We start from the raw sequence: 18,395 nt of genomic DNA on the forward strand, positions 1-18,395 counted from the left end.
GAGGTGTTTCTGTCCAACCTGCAGTAAACCCTCTTGTGAAATAATCGCATTTTCTTAGGGAGATGTTTCTTTTGGCAATTTATTCTTTTGGTAAAATTCACGCCTGTTCTCGCAGTACCAGCCATATTTCCAGTTTGGCCAGCAGTGGTGGAAACACTTGAAGTTCTCCCTGTTTGGGTCTCCAGACTATCTTCCCCCATCTCCCATCCTCCTCTCCCCAGCTCCCTTGCTTCCTTACTCCTCCCGGCCCTTCCCATCCCTCTTTCCCTCCCCAGGTTGGTCAAAGGAAGTACCTGGCCCCTGTGGTCCTACAGCATCCTCGCTCCGCCCCGTCACAGTACAGGTGATGCTAGGCTGAGATTGTCCCTCTCTCACCTACTGCTCAAGAATGTGGGCCTTTTGAGGCAAGGGACACAGCTAACTTATTTTGTGTCCTATTGCAAGGCTCGCTAACTGTATGCAATTTAAAGGCCTATGCAACCATGTGCCTACTTCCAAGACACTTTCCTGCATTTCTAAGGGTGACCAGCTGGGTTTGCTGCCCTCCAGCACTGGAGGGATCTATACAAGGAATAGGGAGCACATTTTCGGCTCAGCCAGACTTGTCAGAACCAGGGACCCAGACCTTGCTACCTACTATGCTAACTTGGAATGGCTAGGTAATATCACAGTATGGGTTACTGAGTGCCTTGAATTAGCTGGAGGGCATGTGTGGGGTGGGGCAATTAGGACACACCGTCACATGATGGATGTCAGTCAAGTAGCCTGCTCTCAGAGAGGCCAACAGGATGGTGGAGTTTGTCCGTAAGTGTCATGAAAAACTCCAACTTGAGTGACGGCGGATACTTAGTGGGTGCCCATTCTCATCAGGCATGAGCCGGGGTCACACAGAACATCAGCAAGAACTGGGCATGTGTGGGCTCATAATACCAGCTCTGCTATCTCTTGTATCCATCTATCATCAGGATCCTGGCATGAACCACCTAAACTCTCCGAGCTTCATTCATTTTCCTTATCTGAAAAATGGAGCCAATTATGCCCACGCCTCCCTGGGTTACTGGGAGGATTAAGTGTCATCACATATGTAAAACATCACAAAGGACCTGGCCCCAAATAGCTGTCAGATAATAGTAGCATTTGCTTCGAGGCATTGGGGGTTAAAAGCTGTTAAAAGGATTTTTTTATATAAAGGTATTTTTAGGGGCGTCTGGGTGGCTCAGTGGGTTAAATGTCTGCCTTTGGCTCAGGTCATGATCTCGGGGTCCTAGGACTGAGCTCCAAGTTGGGCTCCCTCTCAGTGGGGAGTCTGCTTCTCCCTCTCTCTCCCTCTGCCCTTCCCCCCTACTAGTGTGCACGCTTTCTCTCTCTCAAATAAATATTAAAAAAATGTTTTAATGCAAAGTTACATATGCTAATTTTTTTAGCACTTAAAAAAAGATTTTGTTTGTTTGTTTATAGCAAGTAGGGAGAGGGGCAGAGAGAGAGAGAGAATCTCAAGCAGACTCCCTACTAAGCATGGAGCCCAAAAGGCAGGGGAGAGGGCATGGGCTTAATCTCATGACCCTGACTGAGATAATGACCTGAGCCAAAATCAAGAGTCAGATGCTTAACCAACTGAGCCATCCAGGCAGCCCACATATGCTAGTTTTAAATGAACTATACTGATCATGGCTTCAGGGATCTGGAGTCTAGAGTATGGCTGTTAAAGAGAAATATAATGCAAGCCACATATGTAATTGTAAATTTTCTAGCAGCCACATTAGAAAAGTAAAAAAAAAAAAAAAAGAAAAGAAAAGAAAGGAGTGAAATTGATTTTAACAATCTAGTTTATTAAGCCCAATATACCCCCAAAATCATTTCAACACATAATTGATATAAAGATTATTAATGAGATATCTTATATTCTTCTTTTTTTGTACAAAGTCTTAAAAATCCAGTGTGCGTTTTACATTCATGGCAATCTCAATTCAGAGGCTGAATTGTCATCAGAGATATCTATCTGGTCTGTGTTTAGATTTCATAAAATTTAGAGTGGAAGAAGTAGATTCACAAAAGTAGATTCCAAACACAAATATTTTCCAATAAGTGAGTTGAATATCAGTCTCCAAATTAATTAAAATAAAAAAAAATTGAAGTATGAAGTTCCTGGGGCCCCTGGGTGGCTCAATGGTTGAGCATCTGCTTCAGCCCAGGGCATGATCCTGGGGTCCTGGGATCAAGTCCCTCATCAGGTTCCCCTCAGAAACCCTGCTTCTCTCTCTTCCTATCTCTCTGCCTCTCTCTCTCTCTCTCTGTGTCTCTCATGAATAAATAAATAAAATCTTTTTAAAAAATTAAAATTAAGTTCCTTAGTGTCGGTAGCCACATTTCAAGTGCTCAAGAGCTACATGGAGCTAGTGGTTAATTCCCAGGCCAACCCATGGGAAATAGACAGAAACCTTCAATGGCTGGTTACAAGGAAAGGGGTGAGGAATAGCATTCCAGGCAGGTGGGTATGCACCTGGTGTGTGTCCAGGACAACACAGGAGCTGGTTTGATCAGAACCAACCAGTTGAGGTTGAAGAGGCATAGTGGAATCAGGTTGGGAAGGGCTTGGATCCCGGGTTACAATGTTATGATTTTATTCTGTGGCTAAAGAGGAGCCACTGGGTATTTTTTTTTAAAGATTTTATTTATTTGTTTGTTTGTTTATTAATTTATTTAGAGCAGCACAGAAGCACCAGGTGGGGCAGGGGGAGAAAGAGAATCCTAAGCAGACTCCCTGCTGAGTGTGGAGCCTTTCGTGGGTCTCAATCTCACAACCCTAAGATCATGACCTAAGTCAAAATCAAGACTCAGACACTTAACCTACTGAGCCACCCAGGTGCCTGGTACTGGAGTATTTCTAAGCAAGGGGTGGGTGACCTGTGTCCTGTCACTCCAGATGGAGCCCATGAGGGGACAGAGAGGGAAGAGACAGCAGCCAGGAAAAGCAGTTTGGAGATGGCTGTGGTAATTGAGGTGTGAGTGATAGCACCTGGCTAGCCTGGAAGTGAAGAGAACCATCCAGAGACCCGGTAGGGATTAGAAAGTGATGAGGCTCTTCTGAGTGAGGGTAAGGAAAGGGGCTAGATGGTGGGAGGTTTGGGGGCTGTACGCTTGGGGGACCTGGTTGACATGGGATGGCTTAAGAGACCAGGAGGATGCTGGTGCTTATCAGAAAGCCATTCCCCTAAGACAAATGGCTGAATCCAGGCCTGGGAGACTGTGTTTTTTATGGTTTTTTTTTTATACAAATGTAGAATTTATAACACCCACTCCACCCTCTGAATCACGTGGTGACCCTGGACTTTGCCCAGAGTTTCTGAGATTGTAGAAGACACTCCTTAGCTCTAGGGAACCCTTTGGGGTGCTGGGTCTAGGCTGGAGCAGAGTTAAGGACTTTTTACAAGCCAGAGGAAAGGTCTAACCTTCCATTCCCTGGCTAGTTTTTCATACCCCTGACATATTCTCTGGGAAAAGCATTACTTCTACTGTGAATTCACGTTTTGTTAGATGGAAGGGGGAAGGCTCTGCTGGAAAGGAAGCTGCTCCTTGGGCCCCCCTAATTGCTGTCATCTCCTGTCTCCACATGCCAATGGCCCAGGTCAAAAGCAAGCCTCCTGGGGCTGTTGGCACACAGTTGGATCTGGCCTGGCACTGTGAAACACACCCCACAATGCATTGTCTGGACATGTGGGGAGTGCCTGCTTGGACCAGGCGCATGTGTGCTACATGTGGGAGAACACGAGGAGAATGAGTTTATGAGGAGCTTACAGTGGGCACAGCCGACTGGTCAACCAGCCATTACTGTGCTAAGTGGTGGCAGCAGGGACAGCTGCCCAGACCTTTGAGAATCTCAGCCAGCCAGGGAGCTCTGTGTGGGGCCTCTCTGGAAGCACAGGGCTTTTGTTTTTGTTTTTGTTTTTAAGATTATTTATTTAAGAGAGAGAGAGCACAAATGGGGGGGGGGGGAGGCATAGGGGGAGGGACAAGCAGATTCCCCACTCAGCATGAGCCCAAAGTAGGGCTCCATCCCAGGACCCTGAGATCATGACCTGAGCCAAAATCAGACACTTCAGTGACTGAGCCATCCAGGCGCCCCTGGAATCACAGCTTTGAAAGAAGAAGAGGGGGTTGGGAAGGAAGGCCTTCTGGGCTGGATTATAACATCCAGATGAAGCCCAGGAGGCATGGAGGAATAATGGACTAATAAATGAGATTACAGTGGTGGTCATCGTCTACCAACTCTCGCCAGATGCTAGGCACTGTCCAAGAGCTCCTCATCTGTTAGCCTTCTCCCCATTTCTCAGAAGGGGAAACTGAAGCTCTGAGCGGTAAAATGCACTCGCCGAGGTCAGGCTCAAGGACTGGTGCTGATTCAAATCCAGAAATGCATGGCCCACGCCTCCTCTCTCAGCTCACGGACCGCTCCAGGGCCTGCAAATCCCTCAGCCTCAACCTCAGAGCTCTTGAGGACACTGATCTACAAACATTAGATTTTATTATTGTCTTGATATGTGGACCAAAGTCATGTCTTAGGGTGGTCACGAGGGCCTCTCTAATGCTGATGGGAATAACTGGAAGGGCTCAACAGGTAGGTCCATTCAGGACATGAAAGGGATACGTAAGTGACCATCATGGTCCTACCCAGCACTGCAGTGTCCAGCATGGGGGCAAGAGTGTGCAAGAAAGATCCAGCCCCCGGTGTGTCCAGGCAGCTCTGAGGCTCCTGGCAGGGTGGGTCTGGGCAGGCACTTCCTCCCAGTGCTGGCTGGGCAGCTGACATGGGTTTTTCTAGATGAGGCGGGTCTATCTTCTGCAGGCCTGAGGATGTACAGTTTGTATAAACTGCAGACATCTCTGGTGTGCTGTGTAAACACAGACTATCTCCCACTCCAACGCTTCCTTTGGGGAGGCTCCTCCTCCAAGTGGGATACTTGATTCCGCAGTTCTTATCAGCTTGAAGCTTCCTACCCTGATATAAGGAAGCTATTAAAGTCCATTTCCTGGTATTGCCTTGACCTCACCAGGGCGTGCTCACATTGAAGTGAATGTCCCTTAGAGGAGAGTATTTTTCACCTTCAAAAATCCGTCACCCAGCCTCAACTCCCCCACATCAAACAAGCCTGCAGGCATTTTGAAAATGTGCTTAGCCGAAGCCTGATGCCCTCAACATTTACTTCCTACCGCAGCTAGTTTCAGCCTATTTACTTGGCTTTGGGGTTCTTCTGAGCAAAGCCAGCTGCTTCTTTGTTTCTAGACTTTTTTCACGCCCCCCCCCCAGTGTCAGTCTCTCCCTTACGATCCCCTAAACAGGTCCTGCTCACCCCTTCTTAGCTTTTCTCCATAATTCCTGCCTCCCTCTCGCCCTTATGGTTGTAAAAGTCATACCATCCTCTCTTCCCAAGTGCTAACAGATGTAAGGAATATGAGAAGAAAAGAAATGGTCAAGATCTAGCTTAAAAAAAAAAAAATTCAAACATTCTCGAGCATTTCATTTTTCTCCCTCTAACCTGAACTCCTATGGAACTCATCATGTCTTTGCTACCCAATTGAGGACTTGTGGTCGCCAGCCTCCAGGATGGCCCCCTGTGAGTCTCTACCATTGGGTAACCCCTCCCCAAATGAACAGGGCCAGCCTGTGTAACTGATGGGTTTTTGTGGCATGAAGTTTCATAATACCATGCTCTGTGTCTCTGCCTTGCTCTCTTGGATCCCTCATTGGAGGAGAAGCCAGCCACCATACCGTGAGGACACTCAGGCAGCCCCATGCAGGGGCCCATGCAGGGGTCCATGTAAAGAAGAACCGAAGCCTCCACCCAAGAGCCAGCACCAACTTGGCAGGATGGGAGTGACCACCTTGGAAGTAAGGCAACAACTTGTCTGCAAAATTTTTTTTAAGATTTTATTTATTTATTCATGAGACAGAGAGAGAGAGAGGCAGAGACACAGGCTGAGGGAGAAGCAGGCTCCATGCAGGGAGCACGACGTGGGACTCGATCCCGGGTCTCCAGGATCACACCCTGAGCTGAAGGCAGGCGCTCAACCGCTGAGCCACCCAGGAGTCCTAAAAAAAAAATTTTTTTTTTTAAAGACGGTCACCATGCAGAGTGCAAGAAGGAGCCTGATAGAATGGGTGGCAGGCAAACCTCCACTGAGTAGGTCTTTTGTGGCACTTTGCTCCACCATTGACCTGCTAACTCAATAACTTTTAAAAATTAAATTTACCAAAAATAAATAAATAAATAAATATAAATAAATAAATAAATAAAATAAATAAAACAAATTTACCAGGGTCCCCGGGTGACTCCGTTAAGCATCTGACTCTTGATTTCGGCTCAGGTCATGATCTCAGGGTGGTGACATGGAGCCCCCATCTGCCTCTGCGTCCCGTGGGGAGTCTGCTTGGAATTCTCTCCTTCTCTCTCTTCCTCTCACCCTCCATCTCCTTTAAAATAAATAAATAAATATTTTTAAAAATTTCATTTTACCACACATTTGTTGACGTCCTGCTAGGAACAGAATCTCAGCCCCTAAAGATTAATAGGACAGGTTCCCTGCTTCCGAGATGCTGACATCTAGTGAGGAAGACGGATAAAATCAGAATGTATTATCAGACCACTTTAAAGGCCTGGACAGGGGAGGAGGAGTACGGTTGCTGGGCTCCTGTTTTCAAATAGGAACATCGTGGTCATGGTCACTTGAATGTCATCCCTGCGGCCTGCTTGGCCTCTTGCATCTGGAAGCAGGATGCCAGGCTAGATGAAAAAGAATTGCTTTTACGTCCTGTTCCAAGGGCTTCCTGTCTTTCCTGGAAAGACAGAAGAAGGGAAAGAAAGCACAGGCTCTTGTTCCAGCCTGCAACTCTCTGCAGAACTATGAGTCACCCCTGGGAAACGGTCTGCAGAACCCCCCGGCACATCACTCGCTTTTGCGTGGTTATCTTTACCGGGGCATGAGACTGAATGTGTGCCATGGGCCGGCCTGCATGGATGTGCAGAAGAACCATGCCAGGCTTGGGGATGCCCCTCACAACCCCAAACTCTCCATGGGCTGCTGCTGCCTGCTACCCTCGCTGGCCAGAATCGACTGACTCTGTGCATAGCCCCGGGAGCCTGCTGGCATTAGGTCCTGGGGTTGGAGCTGGGGATTTGAGTGTACTTAGGATATGTCTTGGGGGGAACCTCAGGTTTATAAATTACCACATGGTACGGAACTCTGGGGTTACTAGAGCCAGTTGAGAGGACAATTGTTTTTTTTTAAGATTTGTATTTATTCATTCATGAGAGACACAGAGAGAGGCAGAGACACAGACAGAGGGAGAAGCAGGCTCCCTGTGGGGAGCCCGAAGCAGGATTCAATCCCAGGACCCCGGGATCAAAGGCAGACGCTCAACCACTGAGCCACCCAGGCGTCCCAAGAGCACAATTTTAACTCAGTAGGGAGGCACTTAGTATTCCAGCGGGCTCTTAGGGAGGCTCCACATTCAGCTGGTATTATCAGACCCCTAGCCTCATGGCAAGGAGATGCTGAAGCCCTTCCTAGGGTCAGCACCCCCACCTACAAGAGTTTCCCAGGGCTGCCCTAACAAAGTACAAAAACTGGGTGACTCGATGCAACAGAAATGCACTGTCTCAGTGCTGAAGGCTGCAAGTTCTAAGTCAAGGTGTGGACAGGGCTACACTTCAGGGGAGAGTCCCCCTTTGCTGGGCCTCTGGTGTTTGCCAGCACTTCTTGGCACCCCTTGGCTTGTGGATGCATCACTCCACCCGCCTGGCCCTCTTCTCCCTGTGTGTCTTCACATTGACTTCCCTCTGTCCAAACTTCCCCCTTTGATAAGGGCACCAATCATAGTGGGTTAGGGCCCACCTGACCTCATTTTAACTGAATTTCCTCTGGAGAGTCCCCATTTCCAAATAAGGTCACATTTTGAACTGCTGGGTATCAGGACTTGGACATGTCTTTTGGGGCAAGGGAGACACAATTCAATCCATACCATCGGCCTTACCAGACCATTCTTGGCAAGGCCCGTAGCCAAGGGAAGAGATGGAGACAGAGACAGAGACAGAGACAGAGACAGAGGCAGAGAGTACCAGGATGGAGCAAGGTCATAGAGGAGAGAGTAAGAAGCAGACCCAAGAGCACACACAGCTGGACACGGTGGCCTTAAGCAGGAGAACCGTAGCTTACCCTCTCAGAGATGAGTGTGAGGAGGGGGTGAGGTGGGGAGGGGGTCAAGGCTGCCAGCTGCTTAGCCAAACTAATGCCATGTGGCCTGTGGAGAATGAGACTGATGGAGGTTTGGTCAGGCCTGAGAAGAGAGCAGGGCTGATGTGTAGGAGAACTGCAGAGGGAACTGTGTCGAGGAAGCAGGGAACCAGTGCTGTGGCCTAGGGGCCGAGGGGGTGGGGGGAGGGGAAAAGTAGAGAGGTGGTGTCCTGGGAGTTAGAGTTCTGCAGGGAGAGGAATTGAGGGAGGACAGAGGGGAGTCGGTTTAGGAAGGGGGTTTCTAGAGCCGGGCAGAGGTGGGTCGTGGAGAAGTGTGCAATGCAGGGGCAGGGTGAGGGGTGTGAGGCAGTGGTTGGAGCCACCGGCTATACCCCTGGGGACGCTTGCAGTCCAGAGAGGATGTGGCGCTCTGGGTGCAGCCAGTGTCACAAGCAGGCAGGCACCAGGGCCAAAGAAGAAGAATGAAACGTGGCTCTGATGGGGGTGCAGGGAGACCTTCCCAAAGCAGGGCTTTGGGGTTGCAGCAACTGCAGAAGATGGGGTGGAGGGGATTCAGGCAGAGGGAGAGGCCAGAGCCAAAAGCAGGTTCAACATGTGCGGGGGTGGGGTGGGGGTGGGGGTGGGCAGCCCAGGTGGCACAGCGGTTTAGCGCCACCTTCAGCCGGAGCCTGATCCTGGAGTCCCGGGATTGAGTCCCTGCATGGAGCCTGCTTCTCCCTCTGCCTGTGTCTCTGCCTCTCTCTCTCTCTCTCTCTCTTTCTCATGAATAAATAAAATCTTAAAAACAAAACAAAACATGTGCAGGGAGTGGGGGGAGGAAGCAAGTCACGTGAACTGACCATAGTAGAACAGGGTCTTGGGGAGTGTTGGTGCGGGTGGGCCAGCCTTGGAATGTCAGGAGGAGGGGTGCGGTCCTTATTGGGGAGGCAACTGGGAGTCATAGAAGGTTTGGGAGGAAGGGAGGCTAGCAATCCTTGAGGAAGATAAATTCTCAGGGTTCAAATTGGAAAAAAAAAAACCAAGTTTGTTGTCTGTAGAGCAGCCTTGGCTTTGAACCTAGCAGGGCCGGCTGCCCACCGAAGAGAGACAGAGGAGGCAAAGGGGCAGAGCTACTGTTTCCAAGGCCAAGGTGCCAGCTAGCGTTGCTGGGGAAGGAGAAAGCCAGAAAGGAGGGAGGAAAGGGGGGAGGGGAGGGAGGCAGGGAAGCTGAGTTGAGACGGAGGGAGCAGAGAAATGGGAGGAGGGGCTGGGATCTGGCACAGCCTGTCGAAATACACAAAGGGAAACCCACAAATGTCAAAATGCTCGCAGGTGCTCGGGCTTTCATTTCCTTTGCTTATCCAAGATCAGTCATCTTCCGGTGCCCTTCCAGAAGGAGCCCTCCCTGGGAAAGGCAGGGGCCGAAGGCAGCTGGGCGGAACCCTGGAAAGCCCCTCGCTTTGGAAAGTCACTGTAGGATGGACGCTGGCTCGGGCTCCCCCATCTGTTCCTGAGGAACGATGCTGTCTGCTAGACGCAGAAGGAAGGGGCTGAAGGTCCGGAAGACCGAGTCTGTGCCCGGCACAGGAACACTGGGCACCCCAAAACCCCAGAGGCTGGGACCTGTTGGTAGCCAGTGTCCTTTGGGGTCATCAGCTGGTGTCCACTTGGGCCAAAGCAGCCCAGTGCAGAGTTTAGAGTGTTTTCACTCTAGAACCAGCCTGCCTGGGGTGGGGGTGAAGGGGAGTCTCAGCTCTGCTGCTTACTGTTCAAGGCTACGTGACCTGAGCTGGTGACTCTAAGCCTCTTTGACTCAGTTTCCTCAACTGTAAGATGGGGATCATAATTGTAGCTTTCTTGTAGGGCCACAGTGGAGGAAGAACACTTCGAGCAGGGAGAACCAACTTTCCCTGAATTTAGCTATGCTGTGTGTCTTGTGTCTTCACAGGACGTTTATACCGAACTCACCAGGGTGTGTGTGGGGGGGGGGGGCGGGGGGGGGTGTTGCAACGCAGTATAATAGTTATGTATTAACTTTGGTACTTTGGGGCTGGACTGTCAGGTTTGAATCCCTCACCTCTGCGACTTCCTAGTTCTGTGTCTGTCCCATCAGGTTCTTGCCTGAACAATGGGGACTGTGTCACAGTACCTCCCTCTGGGGGTTGTCAGGAAAATGAAGTGAGCGGTCTTTAAAACACTTAAAATAGGTGCTGTGATACTGAAGTCCCAGGATCGAGTCTCACACTAGGCTCCCTGCATGGAGCCTGCTTCTCCCCCTGCCTGTGTCTTTGCCTCTCTTTCTCTCTAATGAATAAATAAATAAAATCTTTTTAAAAAATAAATAAATAATAAAACACTTAAAATAGTGCCTGGCTCATAACCGGCTGATGTCACAGGCATTTGTGATTGCGGTCATCAGTACCTGAAAGGCCTTGAAGGGTTTTGAAGGAGAAGTGATGCCTCCAGCACCGTTCCAGGGGAACAGAAAGACCCTCATGGCACCCTAGGTAAAGGGATTGCAGTGACAAGTCCGTGCATCCAAGGGGCAGGTGGCAAAGTCAAAGGGACAGCTGGGCCTCTCACGGGCTGGAGCTCAACAGACAGAAATTGTGACTCCTTGGGCCACACGGTTCCCTCATGTCTGTTCTCTGCGTGTCTTTCTGAATCTCCGTCTTCTCTCATGTGTTGATTGAAAGCCTGCTCTAAGCCAGGCATGGCGCCAAGCACTGGCTGGCTATAGTACTCGGATAAAAGAAGCAAGCCCCTGCCCTCCTGGGACTGACATTCCAGCAACACGGAGAGAATCATGTTATTGTCAACCATGCTGTGGCAGGTTTCAGAATTTTCTTCCCTTTAAAGGCTGAAAAATATTCTGTTGTATGTGTAGACCACATTTTACTTATCTATTCATCGATGGAGAGAAATGAGAGGGAGGGGGCACTTGGGTTGCTTCCATCTCCGGACTATTGTGATCAAAGCTGCCATGAACGTGGGTGTGCAAATCCAACCTTTTCCTTTACCAAGTTAAAAAAAAAAAAAAGTGGGCCCAGAAAAGGCATAATGGAAGGACCTAGACCAGTCGGGAGGAGGAGTCACGGAAGATTTTTGCCAGAGGAAGTCACATGTTGGCAAGAACCCAAAGGATGAGAAGCTAGCCAGGTAAAAGGTAAGGGAAGAAGAATTTTGGCCATACGTGACAGCCTGCGGCAGAATGAGGCTTGGATTTTCCAGAAATGGGAAGGGGGCCATTGTGGCAGAGGCATAAAGATGAGGAGAGAGGGACATGGGATGGGTTTTGGGGTCATGCAGCACTCACTACAAATAGGCTTCTTTCTAAGAGCTACAGTGGATAATCGAGGCCCTCAAAGCAAAAGGGTGAAATGTCCAAATACAGAGTTTAAAAATAATTGCTCTGGTCACCATGAGAGGAAAGAATTGGAAGCTAGAAGTAGGTGTGGGGCCAGGAATGAATGTGATCTGATTAGGCATCATTGTAGTTGCCCAAGCAAGAGAGGCTGATAATTTGGATTGAGCTGGTGGCAGGGGAGATGATAGAAGTAGATTTTATTTTATTTTTTATTTATTTATTTATTTTTTATTTATGATAGTCACAGAGAGAGAGAGAGAGGCAGAGACACAGGCAGAGGGAGAAGCAGGCTCCATGCACCGGGAGCCTGATGTGGGATTCGATCCTGGGTCTCCAGGATCGTGCCCTGGGCCAAAGGCAGGCGCCAAACCGCTGCACCACCCAGGGATCCCAGAAGTAGATTTTAAAAGAAACACTAAAGAGACAGTCAATATAACTTGATTGATCAGATCTCAGAAGGAAGGGGCAAAGGGGCAAAGAGGTCTCTGGTCGACTCCTAGGCTTGTGGGATGAGCAAGTGGGTGGGTATGGGTCTGATTTGCTGAGATAGGGAACAGTGAAGGAGGCATAGGTTTGAAATGCATGGGTATTATTCACTTACTTTTGGACATCACAAAGTTGAGATTCCCGAGTGACACGGGGATTCAAGGTGAAACCGTGTAGACAACACAGGGCATATGGTTCTCAGAAAAGAGGTCTTGTGTGACATTAGATATGGCTGGACAGGCCAACTGGCCCATGTTGAAGATAATAATAGTAGCCAAAGTTCACCACACCATCAATATGTAAGATCTTCATTTATAGTTGGTGACAACAAAAGACGGATAGCCCAGGAAATTTACCTCGGCTCAAACAACTCATATATAATAACACTGGGAGTGTAAACCCAGGCAGTCATGATATAGGATCTTCCTGTTTGTTCTGTGATCCTGGGTGTTAGAACAGTGGGTGTGTCTGGCCCAAACTTTTCCTTTTATAAGGGGAAAAAAAATCAAGAATAAATCACTTGCCCCAGGCAACTCTAGCTAGCTGTAGCAGCCTTGGGACCCAAATATGTGTCTCCTGCCTCCCCGTACGTCCTTTTTCATTTCAGGACATTCAAATATCTTTTCCCAGATTACATACTATTACATTTTTTAAAATTTGCTCTTCTCTATTTCTAAACTTTTGGTAGTGAGCATGTCTATTGACAGGGGAAAAAAGAGACTTGTAACAGCAAGGACATTGATATTATTTAGCAGAACCCTGCTAAACCTGGCTGTGGTTTAAGGGAGGCAGATCATGGTGTTTTATGGGGAGAGGGTTCAGAAGATGGGACAGTATTGTCATATTTCCCTTTGACGATTTCTAACAAGTATTTCTGGGATATTTCCCCTCTGGACCCATCGCAGGAACTCTACTCCTTAAGATGGAAAGGATGGAGCGAAACTTTCCTAATTATAGCATGGCATACTGGGGATGACTAGGAGGTCTTACTTAGGTCAGGTTATTCTGAAATCCCTGAAGTCCTGGCAGCCTCCCTACCTCCCTTCCCCCCTTCCTGCCTCCCTTCCTCACCCATCTCACCTGGAAATGATGGAAGAGCAGGGAGGAGAGAGGAGATCCAGGCTTGCAGAATGAGACATCCTTCTATTTCAAGCTAAGCCAATCAATTCAGATGGACAGATGTACTCTGATCAATCGTTTTGTAAGGAGAGCAAGATGTTTATCAAAGTCAAATACCTTTCAATACACTGTTCTCCCTTTAGCAGGTATCGTGGACTAAAATAAAACAATGTGGGTTCAATTTCAATAAAGTTATGAATCTTGAAGAGTGTTCAGATTGCTCATTTTTTCCTTTCTCCCCCATCTTGTGCAGTTCATCAAGCTACCTCCCACTCATCATTTCATATATAAATTATTTATATCCCAAGTCACTTCAGAGACGTTGTTGTGGCTTACCAAAAGAAAAAAAACCCCAGCCAATAAAACCAATAGTATATGAACTCAAATAGGAAAACAGAGTGGAGAAAAAATTAAAAATTAAAAATTAAATGTCAATTCCCGTTGCTCCGAGTAGGGTAATGTCTGATTGGGAGTGTTCTGCTGATCAGGATGTAAAAAGAAACATGATACACATATCTCTTGATCAGGGAAAAGGAAACATTGTGGGATTTTTTGTTTTTGGGGTTTTAATTTTTTTTTTTTTTTTTTTTTTTTTTTGCAGGGTAGAGGGGGAGACTAAATTTTTGTTGGTACTACACTTTGAAAGAAATTTCTCCTATGATACATAGCAGGGGAAGAGCATGGACAATACCTTGGCAACAGTTTTTGGATCAACTAATGATTTTTTTTTTTTCAAAAAGATGTTCACGTGGCTAGTCCTTATGAGGTCTTTTGTAAGGAGTTAGAAATCCTGACACTGGAGTTTTGCCCAGAGATGCTGATTCAGTGTGGGCATTTGATCAACTCTCAAAGGCGCCCAGGATTAAGCTCAGACTGGTGAGAACTTTGGGATGCAAATGGGATTTTCTAATGTATTAGCCATTCTTTTGCATCTTTGAAAACCGTGTCCTCAATGTTATCATCCAATCATTCTGATTTTTAGTAGGATGAAATCTATGCCTACACCAACATTTAAGGGGGAATCAGGGACACAATCATTCAGACATGAATCCACTTAAGTTAGCTCTCATTTGATCTATTTATTTATTTTTACCACATCTCCTTTCACAATTAAGTCAGTGCAGCATACAGAAGATGCATAATACACAATGGTAAATTATAAATTATTATAAATTAAGGCAAGGAAAACAAATGAAATATGGAGTCAAGACCAGGGTAGGTACAGGGTGAGGTTGGCCAGAGAGAAGATATGATTGCAATAAAGTCTTTCTATTGCTACAAATTGGATGCGAATTTGCTGAGGGCTTCCTGGAGGAGAGGAAGCAAAGTTCATGTTTTTCCCCTCTGGTCCACAAACATCTGGCTGAAGCACAACCATACCATGTTTCCATCATTCTCCTATGGTGGAGCCACCACCTCCACCAAAAACTAAGGATGATATGATTTTCTCTTTGTGACCCAACAATAGCCACCTGTGGCCTATACTTCCGGTTCTAAGAGCTCTTGGGGTTCCCTCACATTGCTCTGGTCTGCTTTTCTGTTCTCATATCTACCCCAGGCTCCCCAGTTTTTCTCCTTCATTACTTCAGCTCACCTATAGCTTTACCTCTTCTTGGGCCTGATTCCAGCTTGGGGCTTCTTTTCAGGCTTGGCCATGCCTACTAACTGGCTCAAGTGGCCATTTCCAAGAGTGATAATCTGGTTTCCTAGGTCATCATTTTACATCTGGCCAGGTTACTGGTTGTTGGCCAGTCTATGGACTGGTGATGGTCTGGGTCAGCTACTCCAGTGTCTCTGATCAGTTAACCATGGATGGAGCAACATAATCCAAAATACCAGCCAGGGTCGGGGGGTGGGGATGCGGAGGGAGCTGCAGGTGAAACATTTTCCCTGCAATGAGGTTTAAATATGGCAAGCAATCAAAGACTTCATCTATTCATGTGGGAGAGGAATTGAGCATGAGCCTGGGAACACTGGTTGCCCTCTTGGCTCTGTTACATCCGTTTATAAAATAGACACTTTTGTCTTTATGAAAAATCTTTTATTCCGAGTTGCTAAAGTCATTCTCTTTGGAAGTATGTTAAAGGCCCTGCAGTGAACAATCCCTTTATTTTCTAAAATTTTAAAAAAAGATTTATTTATTTATTTTGGGGGTGGGTCGGCAAGCATGGAGCCTGACGTGGGGCTTGATCTCAAGACCCTGAGATCACCACTCAAGCTGAAACCAAGAGTCCGATGCCCAGCCGACTCTGTCACCCAGGCAACCCAATCCCTTTAAAGTATAGTAGGCATAAGATTTTCTGAATGTGTTTTGCTATAATCCCTTCCTTGTATTTTTTTAAATGTCATATTGATTTATAGTCTGTGGACCAAGTCTTTTTTAGACCCCTGCTACTCGGATGGAGGGCATCAACGGGTAGCCTGTTAGGAATGCAGAATCTCAGCCTCATAGTGACCTGCTGAATAAGAATCTGCGCTTAAACAAGATCCCCAGAAGACTAGTGTGTGCATTAATGTCTGAGAAGCATCTTGGTAGAGCAAGCTTTGGGAAGCACTGGAGACTCTGACCAGGAATTGAGGCTTTGAGAGCTGATGTGTCTTGCTTGAAGTCCCACAATGGGTCAGGAATAGATTTGTGATCAGAATCCATGTCCCGAGTCCTGGTCATATTCTCTCTCTGATGCCCCATGATGTCTCCCACAGAGAGGAAATCAGGTGGTGGCTCAATTAGGCTATTGTTAGAGTGTAAAGTAACATGTGATTAGGGTGAGTGTGTAATTTACCACCCAAATATGGTCACTTTGGGACCACAAAGTGGTCAGGAGAAGAGGTGTCAAGTGACGCAGGTGGTCATTCTACATACCTAAAGTTTGTTCTAGTTTACGGAGCCCTCTCATATCTGTTAACTCACATAAACAACATAAATATCCATAAACTAGATGGTCTTAAAGTCCTAACTTTTACAAAAAAAAACCTGGTTCTCGGGAAGTCCGGGGGGCTCAGCAGTTTAACGTTGCCTTCAGCCCAGGGTGTGATCTTGGAGACCTGGGATCGAGTCCCACGTCGGACTCCCTGCATGGAGCCTGCTTATCCCTCTGCCTGTGTCTCTGCCTCTCTCTGTGTGTCTCTCATGAATAAATAAATAAAATCTTAAAAAAGAAAGAAAAACCTGGTTCTCAAGTAAACACACACACACACACACACAGTCTCACAATAATAGGTAATCCATGATCCAATCTAATCAAGAAAAAAGGGAGCCGAAAGCAACAAAAGAGGATAGTGAAGAAATAACCACAGGTACCCACACATTTAAATAGACTCTGTAATTACTTTGCACAACCCATTCCAATAAATTTGAAAATCGGGGTGAAATGAGCGCTTTCTCTGCTGTCATACACCAATGCAGTGGCCTTGCTAGGACTGGGAGCCATAGCACTTGGCTTTTTTTTGTCAAGTCATTTCCCTATGAGTCAACCAGACTTCGGAATTTGGTTTCTGGAACCGTTTTCCAGCACTTAAAGTCAGAGCTAAGATGTCTTGGTGGCTTGGGAGGAACTTGGTTCTTCCTCCAGAATGGGAACCAGATTATCTGAAGAGTTGATCTCTGAGGGCACCGCTTATGGCAGTTACCCACCTGCCCGCTTCTGACAGTGGCTTCCATGTGTCGTGCTCCAGCTGCCCGGCTCTGGAAATGAAACTCAGGCACGTCCTGGATCCTGAGAATCCTGTGTCTCTGACCTGGGAGGTCTCGCCCTGCCAGGGATTGGTTAGTCCTACCCCTCCCTTTATAGATGAGGAAATTGAGAACAAGGGGAAGGAAGTAACTGTCAAGTTGAGCTTAATTTCATTTCAAGTTTTGTGTTTACTATTACACACTCTTTATGATACAGATATATTTTTAAAATATTTTATTTATTGATTCATGAATGACACAGAGATGTAGGCAGAGGAAGAAGCAGGCTCCCTGAGGGGAGCCTGATGCGGGACTCCATCCCAGGACCCCCACTATCACACCCTGAGCTGAGGGCCGAGGCTCAACCACTGAGCCACCCAGGTGTCTCTAATGATACAAATTTTAATAATAGTAACAACTGATACTCATTTGTTTGCTCCTTCGTGTCCCCTTAATAACTGTCTGAAGCAGGCAGTCATTGCACCATCTTCGTTTTACAGAAACCGAAGAACAGAAGGGTTAAGTAACTTGCCCAAAGACACACAGCTAGTTAGTAAGTACCAGAGTTGAGACTTGACCCCAAATGACCCGATTCCAGAGTCTATATACATATACACCCTTACCTCCATTTACTACTACTACTAGAGTTCTCATATTATTCTGAGATGACACCTCTCTGACTATGCATACAAGGGAGCCACTAGGCATGGTGATTTTTAAGAAAGCGTCCCAAGAGACATGAGAGAAACTATGGTTTACCTGCTACTCACCACATGTCAGTCCCTATGCTGAGCGCTTTTACGTGCATTAGCTCAGTAATCTTAAAACCAAACCGCCCCTGCCCGCCCACTCCTCCAAAAAACAGATAACGAGGATGCACTAGCCTCACCGATCAGATGGAGAAAACGAAGCCCAGAAGAGTTTCCATAACTTGCTTGAGATGCTAAAGCTGGGGAAGTCCAGGGTGCGCAGCCAGCCCACCTGGCAGGTGAGCATCACACCTCACCGGCCACCACACTCCACTGCCGGTTACCTCCGCCCTTCTTTCTGACCTCAAAGCACCTGAACAGACAGGTGTCCTTTCTCACCACTCAGCCGCTCGCCTCCGGTTAGATGAGGAACCGATGCTCAGAAAGTTGAAGCAACCTGCTGAGGGCCACACGGTAGTGACCGGGCGGCAGGCCAGCCCGGGATCCGGACCCCACGGTGTAAGGTCTTCACTTCCCCCAGGTTTAGGGATGCGGTCCGAAGCCGGCTGTCTGCGACCCAGCCTCCCCGGCGGCGCCCGGGACCGCGGGGCTCACCTGCGGCTCCGCTGGGGCCCCCGGGCGTCGGACCCCGCCCCCTGGCGGCAGGTGGGCGCGGCGCAGCGCGGCGCATGCTAATGAGCCCGCGGCGCGGCGCGCTGATTGGCTGGCGGGGCCCCGCGGCTTTCCCGGGGCGGGGCGGGGCGGGGGCCGAGGCCGGCTGGAGGGGCGCCTCCCGCCTCCCGCCTCCCGCTTCCCGCCTCCCGCCGCCGCC

The 18,395-nt window shown here is 47.9% G+C and overlaps 1 long non-coding RNA gene across 2 annotated transcripts; it reads right to left on the reverse strand.

Annotated features, from left to right (window-relative positions):
* Nucleotides 1-5,918: 5,918 nt before the first annotated feature.
* LOC144286779 (uncharacterized) lies at nucleotides 5,919-18,216 on the reverse strand. 2 transcript variants are annotated; one of them, XR_013354733.1, is made up of 5 exons: nucleotides 17,764-18,216; nucleotides 13,163-13,357; nucleotides 12,198-12,566; nucleotides 6,313-6,469; nucleotides 5,919-6,088 (listed from the first exon to the last, which is right to left on the reverse strand). It is a non-coding gene; the product is annotated as an uncharacterized LOC144286779 (long non-coding RNA). The 2 variants fall into 2 exon arrangements; XR_013354732.1 differs by lacking the exon at nucleotides 12,198-12,566.
* Between the last annotated feature and the right edge of the window lie 179 nt (nucleotides 18,217-18,395).

This window comes from Canis aureus, chromosome 16 (genome assembly GCF_053574225.1).
Source record: "Canis aureus isolate CA01 chromosome 16, VMU_Caureus_v.1.0, whole genome shotgun sequence".
NCBI classification, from domain to species: Eukaryota; Metazoa; Chordata; class Mammalia; order Carnivora; family Canidae; genus Canis; species Canis aureus.